Below are 15815 nucleotides of genomic sequence, written 5' to 3' on the forward strand. Positions count from 1 at the left end.
AAATATTATTTCTTGTTTTTAGAACAAGCCATGCTCCGCACAGGTTTTTTCATGAACGCAAAATCTATATGTCTTTAATTTTCCTCAAACAAGTTTCGCAGCTCGTCTTTCCTAGTACCTTCCACGATCTATGTATCAGAACGATCAATTGAAACTTTACTCTAAAGAGTGGGCACTGCGGTTTCCAGTTTTGTAATCAAACTCGACCTAATTATGCTCTTCTCGATGCCGCACTTTTAATTGGCATGACCACCCGTGGTTTCCGTTTCTGGGAGCAGCTTGGCGACAGTTGATGACACTTTAAATCGGGTTTTGAAATCAGCCAACAATTCCACGCCGTGTTTGCTGCCAACACTGCGTTGCCTTTGGAAATGTGCCGGCGTGGCTCGCGAGTCTTCCAGGAGGTGAAGGAAGGTTTGTAGAAGAGAGAGCCAAGCGCTTGCGAACGGATACGAAAGAGGTGGTATCCTCGGCACGACTGTTGCAAAGGGGGCGGCTTGCAGCAGAATAAAGAAACGACTATAGTTTCACAGCTTTCTGGCGCATTATTTTCAGTAACAAAAATGTTTTAACCGCAGCGTGTATATCGCCAATCATGTCCGCCACAAGGTAGAGAACAGAACATAGGAAGTGTCACGTTTCGTATCGGGGAACATACGCGTAGAAATGAAAAACTTGATAGAGATTTATATAAATGAGGCTTGTTCAAGACTTAGGACAGTCCTTCATGAGTGAGCATAAAGAAATTGACCATGTGGCGTCGTTTCTGCCGCGATGGCTCAGTGCATATGGTGCTCGGCTTCTCATCGAAATTACGCGATTTCGATCCCGGCCGTGGTGTTGGCAATTTGATAGTAGTGAAATGCTAGAGACTCGTGTACTGTGCGATGTCAGAGCACGCTAAAAAACCCCGGGTGGTCACAATTATCCAGTGTCTTTCATTAAGGCGGCCCTCTCAAAACCCACTCTTCGTTTCCTCCATGAACTTAGCACCCAGTGTTGCAAGTCGAGAAGAAAAAGCGTCCAAAGGACCCGCAACTGCATTAACGACGACGCGGTAGGAAATACCAGTTGTTGCTTCTAGTTCGAAGTGAACTACACGTTCATCCACATGTGCCATGTTCCACAATGCTCTTAGTATTTTCCTTACGGATCTTTGTGAAGCTCGAGTTCTCTAGAATTGCCATACCGGCGCTTTATGTCCATAATACAAATGAATATTTCAACAGATTATTGATCCAGCTCTTGGAATCCAATGCTGCAAACACCTGTGTTTTCGCGCGATTATAATTTAATGTCTGTTGCCGATCGTAGACATGTTGTCGCTATAAGTAAACGCCATGAATCTCCACCTGTCTTCCAGAACTGCTTGCTTCTAGATTTATTCATCCTTGAACTTGTGGCCATACATGCACTTGAATTTTACTTCAAAAATACCGCCCTGGCAGGAGATCATTTAGATACTTGACACAGTATTTGTTCTTCACCTTGCATTCATCTTTTGTTTGAATTCCTTCATTTTTCCCGTTATTTTAGTCGAGTGTGCAGAGATATCACATTGTCTTCTGTGTTTCACTAGCAGGCGTGGAAGCAAAGAAGCAAAACCTTCCTTGCAGTGGGTTCGTTCCCTGCCGCGGCGGTCGAATTTCGATGGCGGCGAAATTCTAGAGGGTCGTGTACTGTGCGATGTCACCCCACGTTAAAGAACTCCAGGTGGTCGAAATTGCCGAAGACCTTCACTACGGCGTCCCTCATAGCCTGAATCGCTATCGCTTTGGGACGTTAAACCCCCATAAACCATAAACCAGCAGTTATTCCTATAAAAAAGTAAATGGAAGAGCATGACAGGGATGACAAGACTTGCTGTAGAGAATTCGCGCCGATTGTTTCGGTTGGCCGCGCTGCGTTGTCGCAGGACATTCGACGCGAAGGAGTAGTCCAACTGGAAGGAGCTTGAAGGAAAACAGAACTTTTTATGCGTGGGCAAACTAAGGAAGTCAGAGAACTGGAAACACCGTCCTTGATGCGGTTCCCGATGTTTATAATTGTCTTAAGGAAACTTAGATGAGCTGTGGGCCAAACTCCCGCAGCTCATCTGTAAAAATATAATCATTCGTTCGTTCTCTTAACCTGTGGCTGCATGCTGTTTGTACGACAGCGATTCTGTGGGTGCCAGTGCCCCGTGTTCCGACGCCCCTATTATTTTCGCCCATGTATCGAATCAGATTTTTGGAAATAGGCGCCAATTAGGGGTACCACAAAGCTTGTTTGTATGGCTCTACTCTTGACTGCTTTTTTACTGTAAAATGAGAGCAAGTGAATAAATGAAAAAATTCGGGCTTATATCTCCCATGCTTTTGCTGAGATTGTCATGCAGCAGTGTTATCTAAGAAGTTAAAAATTAATGAATTGATTTTAACTCATACAATTGTTAATATTTATTAATACAACATGGAGCTTAACATTACACGAAAGCCTCATTGAGCGATATATATATATATATATATATATATATATATATATATATATATATATATATATATATATATATATATATATATATATATATATATATATATATATATATATATATATATATATATATATATATATATATATATATATATATATATATATATTTGCACGCACGCCGCAACGCACACATCCTTGCCTAACCTTCCAATCGTGGCAATCATCCTCAAGCCCAGAAAAATAGTCACGAACATGAAATTCCTTGTGCTGCAGCTTCGGAGACATCCTCGACGTCTTGCCGACGATAGCGCGGCAGTGTGGTGCTGGGTTATCTAATCTACTCAATCGAACTGCGTAGTCGATACTTAATGAGCGAAACTACGAACAATATATGCATGAGAAACGCCGCCGCCCTTTTCAGTTGACCATGCACTCGTGCAGAGCCGTATGAGTACAAATAGATCTGAAGCCCTTTGCCTTGTTACCTTGAAAAGCTCGACCTATTTCGGCGCAGCCTAAGACAGAAACAATCAAACCCCATGCGAGCGCAGCAGAAGGACAGTCGGGACTCATGGTCCGAGTAGAGCGTTTTCAAGGCGTTACCAGAAACGTGCACCTACAGGACGAGGACACAGGAGAACGGGAACGACGGGGATAAAGCCCCCGCTCTCTCTTTCGTCTTTTGCGTCTGACAGCTAACTACCTATGGCCAGCCGAAGCTCATGATCTTCGAATTGTTTTGTAGTGTTTTAGTGCCATATTTAATTTTGACGACTGTTCTTTCGGGGCGTAATTCACTGTTAAGCATCGCGGAAGCACTCGCTACTCAACTCCCTTTCATCAACTGTGCTACAGTGTCTCCAGCGCTGAATGGGCCAGGATGCCACAGGAAGTTGACGTGATGTTAGTTAAAGATATTGTTGAGCTATCCTCAAGTGCGCAGGCCTCCCATGTGATTTTAGTCAGAACGAAAGGGGATGCGTGGCGCTTTGCGTCGAGTGCCGTCACCTTAACCGAATAACGAAAAAGGCGGGTATCTTCTTCCCTTCCTAGGCGATCCACTGGTTTGCCTCCACGAAACTCAATATTTCTTTCCAGTAATTGGCAGATCGCCGTGGATCAGATAGGCCCCAAAAAACAGGCTTTATTACTCGCGTTGATCTTTGAGTTGAAAGTGATGCCTTATGGCTTATGCAGTGCGCCGTCTACTTTCAAGCCGATGGTCGAATCGCTGCTTCACGGATTCCAATGAGGAACTTGTGTGTGTTGTGATCTTCTTGCCAATGTTTGCAACGCACCTTTTACAACTTTCAGCTATCCTTGTTTTTTCGGTGACGCCAGACTGCAGCTCAACTGCGTAAAGCATCAACTCAGGCGCCGGCAGCTCACCATCCTTAGTCCGCTTCTTGTCCCTCACGTATATGCCCTAACCAGAGCAAAGTCCATTCTGTCAAAGATTTTCCTATTTCCTAGTCATCAAAAGACTCCCGCAGCCTAATTGGCCTTTGTTCCTTCTTTCGTCGTTACAATCAAAATTTCGTTAGCCGTCGCCCATCCACTCGCACACCTCCTCAAGGCACACAGCCATTTTGTTTAGGGCTTTGCCCAAGCAGAAGCCTTTTCGTCGAACGCCACTTTGCTCACCCCACTATGCGATCTAGCACAGTTTGATCCACCAGCCCCTACCAAAATTCTCATCGACGCGAGGGGACACAGGATCGGTACTGCGCTAGTCCCGCAGCAGCGGGTACACAACTGACCAAAAGCGCACGGTATCCTTCGTTACGCCCGCTCACTGAAGGCCTCACCTCTGCCCACCCCGATGCCTCACTGAGCCTTTTTTTCCTTCAAGACACAGTTCTTTACCGCCGCAATCCCCACTGCAGTCTTGAGCTTCTGCTTGTCGTGCCCCAGCGCCTGCGCTCGAATGTCTTGTCAGAACTTCACGACCTGCCAATCACAGGAGGTCTCGGTGTGTCCCGGACACATAACCGGGTAGGCGGCTGTTTATTTTGGCCAGGACTGCACCGAAACGTCCGTCGCTATGTTGCCGTCTGCGACCTGAGTGAAAGACGAAAGAAGCTTTAGGTGCTACCCGCTGGATATCTCCAGCCTATTAACGTTCCTCTCGCGTCTCTCTAACGGGTTTCACTCGACCATGGCCCTTTTCTGATGACTAGACAAGGCAATAAGTTGATTTCTGTTGCCACTCGCTATGCGACAAAAAATGCCATGATGCGTCCGTTGCCAATTAGTTTCGCGGGAGATGCTACGAAATCGATTCTGCAAGACACGTCTTACACCACAGCGCACAAAGCCAACTCTTCACCAACTGCGGCCGTTACTTCTCGCCGAAAGTCGTCGACGTCATCCTTCGCTCCTGTTCTACCCAGCACGCTCTTTCTACCGCCTGCAATCTCTAGACTAATGGGCTTGCCAAACGCCTGAACCGAACACTGACGGGCATGTTTCATATGCCCGTCTCTGCCGACCATCGCAGTTGGGTCGAGGTTTTATCTTACATCATATTCGGTTATAATTCTTCATGCCATGACATCTCAGTCTTTTCCGCTTTCTCTTTCTTGTTCGACCTTCGTACTAAATTGCCATTGGGGACGCTGTTAACGTCAGCTATCGCTTCGACTTCGACCATCTGGCGCGCCAGTTTTCCCACGCTACTCTATCCACATTTCAAATCAAACAGAATGCTATTTACGACCGCCGACATCGACGCGTAAATTTCCCACCTTGTCACTAGACCTCATGTGGTGCCGTTCTCGTCATGTTGTACTCTCTGAAAAGCTGCTGCCCCGATAGACCGGCCCTTAATCGAGGTCTCCGTCAGATGATCGACGTCAATTGAGAAATTATTGCCACCTCTTAAACGACGCCATCCACTTGACCTCTGAACGATGTCGTTCATGCGGTTCGGCTCGAATCATACCACGCTTCTGATAAGTCCTCACCTTAGCCCCGCGACGGCTCGTTCCTGCCGGGGGTTCTGTCACCACCACATGCTTGGAGAAACAAGAGGACGAAGTGACTGCTCAGGCTGGACGCTGCTTGCCTTTGCTCTTTGGCTGGGCATCTGTCTCTGTCACTACTTTTTTGTTGCCTCGTGCAAATACATTACGTTACAATATTCACTGCTTCGCGTTCATTATTTAAGAAATTGCAGAGAACAGAACGATTTCATGTGGCCTCATATTTTCCTTAACTCCCAGTGAGGGTGTCGCCGATATCAAGGTTGTAGCCGAGACGTCTACGGGGCGCAATGTGTTTGACAGCGTGTATACCAATCACGGCCTCACACTGCGGTCAACGAGTAAGGGCTTCAAAGTAAAGTTGAGCGCCATGCTGCATTTTCAGGTCAAACGTTGCGTGCAGTTCTTTTTCGCGGTACTGTAAGGAACTCATTCTGCCGAAAATCCAGCGTCAGCTGTCGTTCTGCGCCAGCCGGAAAAAAATCCCAGAAGTTTCGAACGAAGAAAGAAATCACCCTGCATTGGGGCCGATCCCATATACTCTCCGCGCCAGGCGGGCACACCACGCATAGGCCACGAAAGGCTTTTTAAACATGTTATTCATTAAAATACTGCGATGTTTCATGTACTTTATGTCCACGAGCCATCTATAAACATTAAGAAAACAGTGGAAAATCAACACACCTAAGCAATGAAGCACGAGAAAAAAGCCAATGCAGAGCATGTAGATAACACATCATAATACTACACATCTAAGCAACAAAGAACTCAGAAAATGTAATGAGCTGTGCAGCTCTAGGCGTGAGTGCCACTCCGGCTCAATCTCGGTCTGGGCATACAATTATTTCTTGTGTACAGTCATTCGACTTACATTGTCTTTAGCAGAAACAACAGATTCACAAATGTTGGCCTATCATGCGTGTTTTCCAGAGGCTGTGTAATCCAGTTAAAATTAGCATATGGCACTGCAGTGAGGCATCATGCAGTATGCGGCGTGAAATGTCTTTTTTTCGATACCACTGCATGGTGTCCCACAAGAGTATTGCATCTTTACACTTGACGAAACAATGCTCAATCGTTTCAGGAGCATCACAAAGGTTACACCTAGCAGTGGACACAAAAATACCCCTTTTCGCTAACCATGTTTTATTCGGTACTGTCTCAGAGTGTAGTTTAAATAAAACTGTTTTCGTACATGGTGAGAGGGGAATTTTATGTGCTCTTCTGAATTAATCATATCGCGGTAAACGAAATACACAGAGCATATATTGTCGGAGGGAAGAGCACAAAAATTATGTATTTGTACAACCCTTTCCTCGACACCGAAAAAGGAAACTCAGAGGAAAAACGAACTAGAAAATGAATAGTCAAATACACCTCATGCGTGAATCCCTAGAAACACGGACGATCGGAAACATTAGAAGACACAATGAGCCTCTGTAAAGCATAACTGAATCTACATGCAAGAATGCACGCATAATTGGGTGTTTAGTACCTCGTAAAAACATGAGACCTGAAACTATCTGTCGGACATACAGGTGGACTAATCGAAGGCCGGCAGCGCTTGCAGGTGGGAAAAGGTTATTACGCCTCATTGATTCAAAATGCAAATTCCACACAAAGGTTGCGAAAACTCGGTGCACAAGCTATAGCTATAAAGCCATCTGCAATGAATATTTCGAAAAAAATAATAAATCTTAGTGGCGAGAAAGAGATTCGATGCGGTGGCCCTGCCAAAAATTGAGAGACTATGGGGCTCAAAAGTCTGGGCATAGCAGTGAAGAGTTGGCTCGCGGTCTTTCCATTAATGTGCACTGTGCTTACAGGCAATCCAAGGAACGCAAAGCTAGTTTGGTGGCGTACATGCCCATTGCATACCAGAATATTAGGCAGGTGTCATCCACCACGTATCGCTGAGGTTTTTCTTTTAACAGATGACTTAGGTTCAGTGCCAGGAGCTCGCATTAATCGTTCTAAGTGTTTCGGTCTCTGATTTAGACCACGAAAGATCGTTGGTTAGAGCTTGTTGGATGGGCACTGTTGTAATCGGAGGCCCCGACAGCAGGAACAGACGAGCCCGGCAGGCGCCATCGAACTATGTTTGGCCAAAGGTGCTGTCGTCCTGAGAAGAGGATTAGGAACGGCTCCTGGCCACGGTGAGCTGTGACGAAAGGCCTCTCATCCCTTCGTCCGGAGTATGGAATGCGCCATTATTCCCGAACTGCGCCCTCACATAGACCGGCAGAAAGACCCGAACAAAGGCGCCGGACCCACCTCGCTCGCTTGCACCTGCGCGGCCAGACAAAGCGGGGGCGGTCACGGCTGATTTATCTTACCCTCTGGAATTCACGGGGCCGTCAGGACGCATCTTTCCCACGGAGGGGATCACCGCCTGCAAAGCCAACGACCTTATGCACCTGGTCAACCCGTCGGAAACAGCATTCCAGGACCTCAAGGCGCCAGGATTCCTTATCGCCTGTGCACGTGTTTGTGAGGGCTAAGCGGTCACGGGGTTAGGGCGGAGACTATGAAGAGTGTGTCTGCCCATTGGACGCTTGATCAGCCACCGGTTTCCCTAGCTAGGTGCCTAGCGAATATCCACGGTATTTAAGCAGCAATTTGGCTGGTTTCACGGCACTTCATCTCTGACTTTTGGTCTTCCTGTTTCTCTTGTAAATATGTAAACAAACCTTCAAGTTTACCAACCCTCCTGAAGGCTTCCCTCCGTCGTCTGCATAATTCATCGTCATGCGGTGAAGACCTCTGTCCCGATACCCAAGCATATCAGCACCTAGTGAATGAGTTGAGGTGTATATTACTTAGTAACATGTGTTTGGGATGTGTAGTGATATTATAAAATTAAAGGCTTAAACCGAAATATAGATCCGCTATTCAGGCGTCAGAAATTGCGCGGAACAAAAAGGCTGTGTTATGGTGCTTCATTGTACTGAAACTAATGATATAAATGAGTGTAGTGGCTGTGGGGTTGAATTGGGGAGAAAAGTACGTTCTCCCCACTCAATCGCGGCTGATACGGTTCAAAGCCGCCCGGACCCCACCCCGTGATCGCGTACGCTACCGAGCGCACGCCAACCACGGCGGGCCTTGCTCTGAGGGAACAAAGGAACGACACATTGGCTGACACAAATAGGCATTTATTGCTACAGAAACAATAACGCCCGCTAACAACAAGGTACGCTAATGAATCGAGGTCGTCCGACACACCAGTGAGGTTCCGAGCGAATGTTCGCCCACGCTAGGGCAAGGGATACTGCGGAGGCCGGACGGGATGAGTAAGAGAGCGGGTTTCCCCGTCACTTCCTCGCCCCGCCGGCGAAGAGTGGAGCCGCGATCGACACGTCCGCTCGCGCCGACGATCCAGGCCGAAGAGCCTCATGCGGCTTGAAGGCCTCCACTGGGACGACTCGCATGGCCCGCGGACTACCGTGTCCGCAGGCCCGCGAATCGAAGGACGGTGGGAAAACTGCAGGCCAGGTTTCTGCAGTAGTCGCCAGGGCAGCAGCAGCCGGAGATGACTGCTCTCTGGTCTCGCCACAGCTGCCCCGGATGGATGCGGCGAAGAGGATACAGGCCGCTCCGTCGCAGCAGGTGGCGGCAGACGATGTGCATCGGTCAGCAAGCCTGGGTGGCTCCACCGGATCTGCAAAATTGGAGAAACGCTCTCGGCGTGCCTTTAATGTAGGTCACGGGAGGGGAAACGGTATCCGCAAGGGCCTCGTGGCACAATGCCTAACTCGCTAGAAAAACGTGTCGGCGGCTGTGCAAACGCAAAGTTCGAGTGAACAAAGCTCTTTCTTGAGTTGAACGAGACTGCTCAGTTCGTACGAGGGTACAAAAAACGGGCGGGCAGCAAAGTGCGCCCCCTCTCAATACCACGGTCCGGTGGTCGTGCCTCTTCTGACGTGGTGCAGGCAGCTCCGATAAGCATTAGGCCAAACTACCACTCCGACAACGACCGTGAACAAAACAAAGACACGAAACGGGTTACGTGTGCGCAGTCGCGAGGTGACATCTGCTTTGAGGGTGGTCCTACCCCGCTCACTGCACAAAGCAGCTTCTGAGCGGTCGGCGCCCAACGTATCGGACGGTGTCGGAGCACCCAGTGCCGAGCTGCAATACCAGTGACCTCGTAGCGGTACCTGTGGCCTCAGGCCACCCGGCTCCCGGAGCCGCGACTTCAAGAGTCAAAAAAGAGACAGTAAAGAAAATATCCACAGAAACTCGGACCACCCACGCGGCTTCCGTATTCACTCGCTTCAGGCTCGGCAACACCGCGGGCGCTATGCCTCGCGCTCCCTCGATGTGGACCAAGTGATTCTCGCAAAGAAACTCCAAGGAAAAATGCGCTGAGCATGTCGAAAAGTTCAAACATGCTGCAGAGCAATACACCTCGAACTCAAGAAAGCATGCCGCAGGTCCTAGCGATCAAACTTCACTCTAGGCCTAGTACTTGTCAAGTCCGGACAAAGAGCGTTCCTCGAACCGAACCCACAGTCGTCCAATGTTCCAAGAGCGGGCCGCACGTTGGGCTTCCAGATAGGGGGTTGAATTGGGGAGATAAGTACGTTCCCCCATTCAATCGCGGCTGACACGGTTCAAAGCTGCCCGGACCCCACCCCGTGATCGCGTACGCTACCGAACGCACGCCAACCACGGCGGGCCTTGCTCTGAGGCAACCAAAGAACGACACATTGGCTGGCACAAACCGCATTTATTGCTGCAGAAACGGTAACGCCAGCTAGCAACAAGGTACGCTAATGAATCGAGGTCGTTCGACTCACCAGCAAGGTTCCGAGCTAATGTTCGCCCACGCTAGGGCAAGGGATACTCCGGAGGCCGGACGGGAGGAGTACGGGAGCAGGTCTCCCCGTCACTTCCTCGTCCCGCCGGCGAAGAGCAGAGCTGCGAGCGACACGTCCGCTCGCGCCGAGGATCCCAGCCGAAGAGTGTCATGCCCCCTCTTCCGCGCGCGGGCTTCAGCAGTCTCCCGCGCAGCGACGCTGGCGCCCTCTCTTGCCAGTTAATGTAACTGACAAGGGAATGCGTTCGTTCTCGAGGTAAGACTGCTGCTGCATGGTGATGCTGCATGGGAAAGCAAACACAAGGGGCTGCAGGGCAAGTCCCCACATGGTGTAGTATGTTGTGCAATGTAACCTACATTGTGAATGGTAACCTTTAATGTGATTGGTGACCATCGGTTATGCGATTATAGGTTGGTAATTGGTGACCAGTGGCAAAGAAAAGGAATTAGGTGAAAAAAGGTGAAGATTTTATCGCGTCTACTCTGAAGGCGAAGCTCGAGCATCCTCTTAATTTTTTTTCTTCATCAAACTTGAAAGCTATTAAATTACGGCTGCTGGCACCGTCGACTTTTTGTCCCAGTTAGCCTTTTCTTAGAATGCTCCTCTTTCATTTTGCAACTTAGTCAATCTGTCACAGACCGTAAGTTGCCTGGCATACATACTCTTAAAGGATTGAAAATAAATAGTGTGACGTCGTTGCTACCCTGCAGATACTATCAACAGTAACCTAACCTTCCTTCTTTTTATTCCCAAAATGAACGAGGAGGGTAAACCTCAGGGTACTTGCCAAAGTTTCAAGAAGACGACTTGCCTTCGTCTTGGCAAAGCGTTCACCACCTGGAGGGGCTTAAGTATGGTCCTCTCTCCGAGGAAGGCCAGGTGAGAGGGAGAAGAGTGTGAAGTGGAAATCGTTTTAGCGTGGGGAAGGCGCATCTTGTCCTGGCAGCATGGCTGCTAAATTTGATTAACCTGTTGACCTGCAAAACTGTGAAAAGGAAAAGGCCAGCTCAGCAGAAAGGAATCCGAGGGTGTAGAGACTGCAGAGATAGCGAGCGCGGGCTTAAAAGGGAGCTCAGCTCCGACTGATGGCTTGGTACGACTGGCTGCGTTTACTTGCAAAACTCAGAGAAGGAATTAGTGGGCATGGCTGAAAGTAATACTAAAAGAAAAATTAGGAAAGAAAAAGTGGTTGGGGGAGGACTTAAGAGAAAGCATGAACATGGGGGGGGGGTCGAAAAGCAATGCGGAAACCAAGCGTTCCTGAGAAATTACTCAAAGGGAGGCAGGGCACAAGCTAAAGGTAAAATTAAAGAGAGAGAGCGAAAAAAATTCCATTGAGCGGGTAAGAGACCGGTCGGAAGGAAAGGATAGTGGCAAAAAAACGATAAAGCGGCTGAAGTGCCGGTAACTCCTCTGACCATGAGCAAGACCGGTTTAAAGAATTACGCCAGTGCCTGAGTGTACATAAGAGATTTTAAATTTGTGGATTAGGAATGCCTATCTGTATTTTTTGTCCCTTGCAGAATTGAAGCCTGATTGGAGAATTAAACTTAGATGACGCGCAGTTAAAGCTAGTCTTTAAATTGAAGTTGAAGTCACTTGCCGTGCTTATAACAGTAGCGTTGATTTGTAAATGCTTGCATGTCTTGCATGGGCTTACTGTCGGCAGAGATTTCTTAACAAGCCTAGCCTGTACAAGGATGTCTTTGCACTTGTTCGCTTAGTGATTATCAAGCCCCATCTGACCAACCTTTCTCTACCATGGACTTTCTTTCTTTTTACTTTCTTGAGCCTAAATATTTTTAAATAAGCTTGCTCTCAGTGCTAACCCAATATCGCAAGATTTCAGTTCGTATAATTTTGCTTTCGGCACTCTCAGGAACACACTACATCGAATACCACTTTAATACCCACCACGTCTTGAAAACCCTTTCATTTAGCACGCGTACAGCAAAAGGCTTTATTACTAGGTATTCCTACGAATATAGTTGCCCAAGCTTCGAAGCTTAGGCAAGACTCCTTTTATTAACGAAACGCTTCGTCATACGCTATGCGCTGAAGGTTCTTTTTCGGCACCAGAATCGACTCCACAAAATTCAACGCTACCATACGGTAGGAATTCTCCCTCTTCGAGTGCTAGAAATTTCTGGAGTTTGGAACACCGCTCACGATTCTGGTGCATGATCAGGCCTATTTCTTGCGTCTTGCCCACTATTAGCGTGCCAATATATGCTGTAAGGATTCTGGCGACAGCCCGTCTGGGTTAGCTGCGTAGTCAGGCCGGGACACCTGCAGCCGGGGTCCCTGCACGGCGATAGGGATCTTGGTTCCCACGGCCTGTCCCCGCTAGGGTTATTGGATTCGAGACGGACGACTCTGTCGCCGTTTGTAAACAACATTGCTACGGAGGCAGTTAGCGACCGCCAACCCGAGCAAGAGTGGCTCACCCCTTCAACTGTGCCGGCTCGCCGGCGCCTCGCCCATTCGGACTTCCCGGAAGACGTGTTAGGCTTGACAGCATGAGAACTCTCGTTCGGACGCGAAGACAACGCTCTCTCTGATTGGGCGATGGTCCAGCGGCACCCCCTCTCTCTCTCTCTCCGGCGAGACATGTGACGGGGCGTGCCCCTATGTGAAGTGGTGTGTGTGTACGAGAAGCGCAAGTTAGGCCACGCCTGACTTGGCGAAGACCTCCTCGAACCTGGGGAATCCTAGGGACCGGACCCTTTTAAAACCCGACGACGAGTGCCGTGAAAGAGAAATCCTCGATAATCCTCACATCTTCTCAGATCCTCCGACCTTCTGCCATCACCCTCCAATGGGTTCCTAAATCTTCTAATTAATGTAAATAATCCCCCTGTACAGTTTCCTTCATAACCAAGTCCGACAGCGTCAATCGTAGAAGGGACCTGCGGCGCTGAGTCAGCTCACTGTAGGACGCCTCACCTCTAACAATGCGCCATGTCGCTCCTACGCTGTTGATGTGGCCTAGCGGCTTGAGAATCCGGCTCGCATGCTTACGAGGCAAGGTTCGATCCCCAGTGTCGTAGGGTGCCCGCCGGTTATACAATGGTTACAAGCTTTCCCATTGCCTGGGTTTTGGATTATATCAGATGAAATGCTTGGAAATCTTGTGTAAATGGCGATACCTTGTGTCATAGCGCTTTTTCGCCATAGTTGCCCTCTCGCCCTAAAATTCATCATCAACACTGAACACTGCTATCTGCAAGTGCTTGTCTTGGTGCAGTTGGGTGGCTCGAACGCAAGAGTGGTGGTTACAATATGCGCCAAGTTCTTCTGGAAGTGTAACTGCGGAGAAAACGTGCCATCCCTTACCCACCACACTCACGTTTCCAAAAAAAGGAGTACCTCATGTTAAGATATCCTCTAATATATATACTTAGGAGCAATCATGAGTTTAAAGGGGAACAAATTCTGTGTGGAGATTTTCGCTCTCCCACAAGGAAAAGTATGAAGTTCATTTGTGATAGTACAACTGACGGTAAAAATAAAAGCAGGAATGTAAAACTTATTCTGCGGTAAGATCAGGCCAGATGATGTCTTGTTTGAGTGGGGCTGCACTCTTATGAAAAGGGCTCTCATCGTTCTGCTGCAAACCTAAGCACACGCAATGAATAGGTGGTTGCTCTAAAAAGGCCTTGCGTTGTAATAATGTAAATTCCCGAGGTATAATGAACAACTTAGCTGTCTTTGAAAGTGTTGTCTTAGCTCATAACCGTCATGTTGTAGTAGTGACAGAAACATGGTTGCATCCAGACATTTACGACAGCGATGTAACACCATGTGGTTATCTTTGCCGCAATGACCGAGAAGGTCATGGTGGCGGTATTAAGATAATCTACAAGGAATAAATTCGGGTGCCAAGATTACGATACATGCATGGATTTGAAAGTGTTACAGTTCTCTTGAGGAAATTCATTTAACTGTTGCGGGATTTTAATGTTCCCCAAACTGTAATAACACACTTGTAGAAAATTTTAATGAATTCCTGTGCCCAAATAACATCCGTTCAGCAAACTTGATGTGGTCTGGTGATTTCAAATTTCCGTCAATAAATTGGTCAAGCGATACTGCAGATGCTGTCACTAGTGCCTCCCAACTCTTTGTGGACGTAGTACTTTTGCAAAATCAGACACAACTTGTTACAGAACCCACACGTGTGCAGAATAAATCGCAATACACTCTGACTTTTTCCTTGTTACCGACAACCTGCTGTGCCAAAAGCCTGATGTGGAAGCTTTACGGAAGAACATTTGACCATAAAATACTAAGTTTAACTATGGAACGCACCTTACTCATAGCTTCAGAAGACAGAGGCAGATATTTCCTTGTTCTCACATGCATCGACGTCGAAATTTTAGATGCATTAGGCAGTTCATTTTCTCCTTTAATTATGTATACATGAAACTGTACCTCTGTTGAACGCATGTTAACTTCTTAAAGAACTTAGTCCACCGGTGTATAAATGAGTTCGTGAAATCAAGATGAAAAAAATACGTAGCAGCAGTACTGAGATAACAAAAGATATTGCACACTTGTGGCCACGAGCTCAAGAAATAAATACGGCAGACGCCATTTTCATAGCGTGCGCATGAAAAACTTTCTCTGCCCATCTCCAGGTAAGTTCTGATGATATCCGGCACCAGGTACGAAATCGGTCCTTGGCCTTTCCATGGATAGCTCGGGTTCGCACGATAAGTTTCACAGGCACAGGCTATGAACCGGTACTTCAGTTTGGTATTCACGCATGATGACGGTTTCACACCGCATTTTTCTCCACTTGATGAATTGTCTCCATCCAGTGATATCTGTAGAACTGAGAAAGGTGTGTTAGCTCTTCTCCTCAATTTAGAGACCAAAAAGTCGGCAGACATTGACAAGATTCCCAACACTTTTTTGCACGCTACGGTGAGTGGTGCGTGAAATACGGGACTTTAAGATTTAAGAACCAAATTATGTACTCGGAGATCCCAAGCGATTGCAAAATTCGCTAAAGTCATTAAAATTCCTAAAAGAGAAAAGCAGTCAACACCCTATGCCTACAAGCAGATTGCCCTTTTGAGCACTTCCGTATAACTACTGGGACACACAATCTATGAACACATAAAAATCTTTCTGGACATGAATGCTTTATTGATAATCGCCAGCACTGGTTTCGTCATGGTCTGTCCAGTTTAACACAACTGATCGCAACATTTCAGCACTTTGCGGCAGCATTAGATAGGCGTAGCAAAGTTGATATTAGCTTTCTTCGAGAAGGCGGTCGATTGCGTATCCCGCCATTTAAAACCAATATAGAACATGACTGTACACTTTCATGGATGGAAGTCCATCTTTCGTACAGACATGAGAGTGTAGTAGTCGGTGGTGTTCTTTCTGATATTCTGCCGGTGCATCCCGCAGGGCTCAGTCCTGGGTTCGTTTCCTTTTTTTGTATTTGCCAATGAAATGTTTCTAATTGCAGAGTTTAAAATACGAATAATCTGACATGACTGCATAGTTCACCGAGAAATTT

This window comes from Amblyomma americanum, chromosome 5 (genome assembly GCF_052857255.1).
Source record: "Amblyomma americanum isolate KBUSLIRL-KWMA chromosome 5, ASM5285725v1, whole genome shotgun sequence".
In the NCBI taxonomy this organism is placed as follows: domain Eukaryota; kingdom Metazoa; phylum Arthropoda; class Arachnida; order Ixodida; family Ixodidae; genus Amblyomma; species Amblyomma americanum.